Source organism: Lonchura striata, chromosome 5, assembly GCF_046129695.1.
Source record: "Lonchura striata isolate bLonStr1 chromosome 5, bLonStr1.mat, whole genome shotgun sequence".
Taxonomy (NCBI): domain Eukaryota; kingdom Metazoa; phylum Chordata; class Aves; order Passeriformes; family Estrildidae; genus Lonchura; species Lonchura striata.
The window spans coordinates 31,612,802-31,618,948 of record NC_134607.1 but is presented as its reverse complement, the minus strand read 5'-3'; positions in this window follow the sequence as shown (position 1 = coordinate 31,618,948).

The following is a 6,147-nucleotide window of genomic DNA, read 5'->3' as shown; positions in this document are numbered from 1 at the left end:
GAATTTCAAATGCTCTTGTTGCTCATGGACTTTTGAAGTAGTAGAGCCATTGTAAAATACACTGGAATTGTACTCACTATGCATACAACACATGAGAAGAGCTACTTCTGCACCAGTGATCTCAATATCTTCCCTGTTGTCATGCTTTTTGGTGGTAGTGCCTCATCCTTCAGAACTATCCTGGCATGGAAATTCATGCTTCTGGCATAAGAACTCCACCTCACTGAATCACTCCTTAATCTGAACCCCTTCTCTCACCCCTTGCTGCAGAAGGTTTGTGGGAGTGGGCACGAATTCTTTGCAAGTTTATTGCTGTTGGTAAGAAAAGCAGTGCTGGCTCCAATCCTTCCCTTGCTTTGCTCAGTGTGGTATTTCTTTGGGAGGTGACCAGTGAAGAAACCTTCCTGTGTGAGGTATCATCAAGTACCAATGCAACCTAAGAACAACCCGTGGAGGGAAGAGGTCAGGTTCCAGATAGGCCAAATTAATCTTTGGGAGTAAGAGGTGAAAATTAGCAATTTTGTTATTAAAATTTTCCTGTTATGCACCATATGCTGATGTTTTTCCTCAATTGTCCTACTATGTGACCTTGTATCCATACCTAAGGCAAATCAGCCCAGGTCTCACTGTTCCCGTTTGCAATAGTCTGTCTGTTTTTCAACAGTTTGCCCTCAAGTAATTTTTCAGAATGGACTTGGCTGAAGGTGCCTGTTTACTGTCACATCCAATAGCTTTATGGGAAAGATGAATTGTTGATGACTGATGGCTGTGACATCTTATTTCTGAGACTATATTGCTAGGAAGGGTTACAGATATGTAGACCACTGGACACATCATTGCACCAAAATTGTTTGGAGAGGTCACAAATATGCCAGCGAGGGAGCCTCTGTCAGGGAATGTCACTTGCTCAGGCAGCAACACCTAATGCAGTGCCTTGCATGGATCCACACTCGGTGTTTCAGAAGCAGGGAGGGCATGCAGAGACAAGGAGTGAGCACACTGCTTTCTGCTTCTCAGCATTCCAAGAAGGTGACTGCAAGACAGAGCAGCAGAGGCTGATGTTGTGCTCTGGCTCTGCCTGGGAGGTGGTGAGTACCCTACTGTGCCCACCCAGCATGTGTGGTGCTGGTAGTCTGATCTACATGCACAGCATCCTCCAGGCTCTGGGAAAAGAGCAGCACTGGGGGATGTGGACAGCTGAGGAGCTAGGAGTGACCTTCAGTTAAGGCACTGCTAGAAATCCCACACTCTACAATGTCAACAACCCTAAAGCAGCACAAGTGTAACAGGGATACAAGTTTCACTTCCTTTATTTCCTTCTCCAAGTATAGGAATAGTTCTGTCACCCAGGGTTATAAAGGACCACCAGGTGCCAGCCATCTGTTTTACTTCCAGCACATTTTATTTGTGAGTTTTTTTCTGCTAGCAATGTAATTCCCCCCATATTTCTTCTCCATTTGCATTGTATATTGTAGGAGACAATCATGAACATAAAATTTTAGTTAAATGATACTTAAAGAAAACCTCAAAGTCAAGTTTTTAAAAAATGCACTATAAAACTTCAACATTTATTGCAGGGAGCAGTGACACATAGATAATTTGTTCCTGAATAAGCTATTTTGTAAGATGTTGTTTTTTCAGTCACCTGAGCAGCATGTTAAATTGAATGCCTCTGTTCTGTGCTTTAGCACAGTGTGTACATAGCAGCTGTCACAAGACTTTTGAGCAAGTGATGGAATATATACAAGAATTGTGTATAGTGACCCCAAAATTTTAAAGTTTGTGCAACAGAACAGACTGTTCTTTTGGCTCAAGTCTCCAGCAAGCCTCTTTTGCCTCTGGCTGTGCCCCAGCCTGGTCAGTGTCATGCACACTGTGATCTGAAAGGGCCAGCTTAGCAAACACTGCCTGACTCAGACCACACTATCATCACTTGGAAGCCTGTAAGGGAGTGGGGTTTGGGAGAAGGGCTGGCTTCTGGCTGTTTTCTGCACTGTGGTTTCCAAGCCAGTTCATGCCTTGGAGTCAGTTACTATCTATCTATACAGTACACCTGTGCAGCATTTGTTCCTATGGATTTGTCTTACTCAAATGCCTTCAAAGAGCAGGACACATTTGTACATTTCCCTTTAAAGATCCCAGGGTACTCTGGCTGGAGCCCTAGTATGTCTTCATTATCTGTTTATGCTTGGGACCTAAGAAACAGACATACTCTTTTATGGGGAGTGCTTGTGAATCCAGTCTAGATCTAGAGGTCAACAGCACAGAGTGGTTGGTGAAGGACAAGGTATTGAAATCAAGTAAGTATGAGGTGTCCTTACATCCTCCTTACTTCTGGAGAAGGATGGATTTGAGATCTGCGGAGCAATGAATAAGAACAATCATCAGGTGACATCAAATATGATATGATCAAATTTTATCCCTGGCAAGAGATGGTGTTGCACTATGCAAATCAAATGATTCATGTCATTGTGAACTACCCATCACTAGTAAACTAAAAGAACACGGTATTCCAGGCTCTCAGAAGATACAGTCATCTAGAAGCCTCAGGGACAGGGTAAACTACTTTTGTTTTCCTCCACTGCAGAAGGAATGAGAAATCTGTGAGGAGTCATAGTCTGTTCCCTCAGCAGATACAAGGACTCCACGACAGACTGCAGATTGGATGCTTTCAGCAGAAGCCTTTCCAGATTACTTGTAACATACTGGCAATGGTGTTACCCTCAAAAGCAGCAAGCTCTGCCTTTCTCGGTTGGCCCCTTGCCACGACAGGCATTTTACTTCTGCAACTCAAGTGACCTGACAGTCCATCCTGGCTGTAACCCTTTTCAGGAGCTGCTGTTTATTTCCAGTCTCTCTACACTTTGCTTCCTGGTAAAATGGGCATAATCCAAAGAGTCTTCTCAGTGCTTAAAATAATCTTGAAAGAAAGCATCATATCCCATTTCTTGAGAACACTGTCTTCATTGCAGCATCACATACAGGACCCCAAGAATAAAAGGGAATCTGGAACTGGACTAACAAGAAAAGCTGAAGAGGAAATGCAGTCCAACGTGTATGGGCAATGTGAGAAAACAAGAGTTTATGGTGTGCTACCATCAGGGATAGTCCCTTCACCAGGTCCCAGTTCTGCAAAGAGCTGGGACAGAGCCAAGCAGAAGACAATGGCAGCCCTTGAGTGCTGCATGCTTGGACAGTGTCCAAGCCCCTCATTTATCCCAACCTTTTCTCTACCTGTGTGGTTATATTTTTCTGTCCCTTTCAGTATTGCCTCTTGCCTTTTCAGGTGTGACTGCTGAGCAGGTCTTCACCAGCTCCTGAGGAAGGGCAGGAAGCTGATGCCACCATGGGGCTGTGGCAACTGAGGGGGTTGGCCATCACCCTCCTCAAGGCTCAATGCTTCCTGAGCCTTGCAGGCCTGATGGCTTGGAAATGAAAAAGGACAGGAGATGTGCAGCTCCTGGCAGCCATCTCTAAGTCTTTGCTCTCTACTTAAAAAGGAGGGAGCAAGCTAAGGAAGACTACTGCCCTGCTGTACAGTTTCTCTAGGACCTGTTGGGTGCCAGACTCTTTGTGACATGATTAGGTAATCCTCCCTCCTTGCACCTGGAAGTGCACTCATTGTGATGAAATATAGGATCATATACTGTGTCTGAGAAATTTTGAAGAAGCACAGCTTTTAACAGAGTGGACAGGCAGTCCTGTGACATCCCATGGAACAGACTTTGTCCAGCTGCTGCTGGGATGTGCTGGTGACCTTGGTCCCTCTAGAGATGACTGTCAGCCAGCAGAAGCATTTGGATTTGCACTGAAATAAAACATGGAGAAAGGTTATCCATCTGTATAGATTTTCCCAATATCTCTCCAGGGCCATGATAATGTAGACAAGGTGTCCACCCTTTTAATATTTTGGTTTGAGAGCTGCTGCACTAGATGGGTCTACTTTTCATGGGCTTTTCACGTTACCAGCACATCCTGTGATGGAATCAAAACTCCACTGAGTTGAAGAAATAAGCAAGTGATTTCTCTGTAATCTTTGAAGCCCTAATCCTTGCTAATGGAGGCAATTTGTTCCTGGGACTCAAAGGTAGTAATTTAGAAAATGCTTTTGTTTTTTGTCGAGTTGGACCAGATTGCACCTAGTGCATATAATTTTGCAAAATGATCCCCAAGGAGGGTAGCTTGTCTACCTTTGAGTTTCAAAAACTGAAGCACCATTATGCATCTATATAGGCAGTATATTTTGTCAGGGTAAGTTATTTACAGATAAGTGCACTTGAAGTAAGTGCATTTCTTAAGCAGCATTGCCTGACTCTTTGCTCATTGTTATCTATAGATTTCAGGGAAAGTATTTTCACTACAGTGGAAAGCAAGTCAATATATTTCCCTAATCCATCCCTCAATGTAAAACCAGACATGTGCACTGCTGGTATTTAAAGTTATTTACCAATTAAAGGACAAGAAATCCAAGTTTGCAGCATGTCACTTGATTTGGAGGTAGCATGGTACAGCCACACTGGATCAAAAACTGTGTTGCAAAGATCCAATAATAAAAGATCTCCCATGTTTTTGAACAGCCTGTTCCTTGTAATGTTCACACCATTACATAAGTAAGACTATCCTCCTTTTATGCTATGGAGAAAGTGTCCTGTAGTCTGAAAAAGAGACTGGAGTAAATCCTAAAGCAGCCAAGACCATTTATGCAGCATCTTGTACCTTCCTTCATCTCTTTTTTCTTCCCAAAGTTTATAACATTAGGACTTCAATGGAGTGCTTTAAAACACCCAAATAGCTGTATTTTTTTCTTTATTTTTGGCAGGTGAAGTCTAGTGGTGAGATACAGTGTGTCAGCTTCCCCTTTCTGCTGGCATATAGACACAGAAACTATATGGATGAGTAGATCTCACAGAGTAAACTTGTGCTTCTGTATCCAGAAAGGCAACTTTCTGGCTAAAAAAGGGGTGATCTGATGCCTCTATAGTTCAGAACACAGCATAGACATGTGTATATATATTATATATATATATATATATATATATATATATATACACACATATATATATATATACACACATATATATATATATATATGTATGCATGTATTAATGCATGGAGTGGTTGAATGCATATCAGACATAGACAAGGAGGATTTCTTGACATCTGTTGGATAATATGTAAGTGTAGTATTTAAAGAATAGCAAAAATGAGACTTTTAGGAAAACAGTCGCCCTTTTCAGTCCCTAGAAAGCTGTAAATTGTATTTTGAAGGCTTAGGCCCTTTAATCTAAACCCTCACCCTAGGTCTTGATCCATTTGCAACCCCAAACACACATGCAGCAACTTTGATGGGATATAAAATTGTATATCCATGTATTTTACATGTAGTTGTACATGCAGATGGGTAGCTGGCTACCTGCCCACTTGATTAAGGTCAAAATTAACCAGATATTTGGAAGGAGAGGTCATCAGTCACAAGGAAGAAAGAGGTACATGGCCTCTCTTCTGTAGAAATTAATGTGTATTATCTGTGAGCATTTTTGGTATATTTATGGTGCATGGAGATCTTTAACTGCTCCAGAAAGAATCTATCAAGATATTCCATGTTACTTTTGATATTTATTATACATTGTGCCACTTAATTCAGCTTTAAGATCAGATTAATTAAGAGCCTGTAATACCACTCTACATCTGACAGCCTTCAGTACTTGCCATCTTGGATCATTCCTCAGCACCCCAGAGTTGAGCTCCCAAACTATCACTCTGCCCATTTTCTTGGTATGCAGCAGCTGGAAAATGCCCTGAGCACTCTGCGTCTGACTGTTAATCTGATGCCTGCCACATTAAGACAACTTTCAAGTTTCTACAACCTCAGCTTCCATGCTGAGTGAAGGAAACAATTTTTATCATGCACCTATTTATTAGATGATTTATCCCCTTGTGCTATACAGAAACTCCACTGGTTTTCTTGAGGACCTCCTGAAGAGTGGAGAAATTGGTTGGTCAAAAGTTTCATTTGTCTTGAAAAATTGCATCAACTTTCAGAAAGATGAATTACTGTCACTGTAGAGCAAGTCTCCCATGAAATGAAATGGAAGAGAATATGCTCTTCATATAAAATTCTCAGGAGGGCTGTCTTCTATTTTCAGG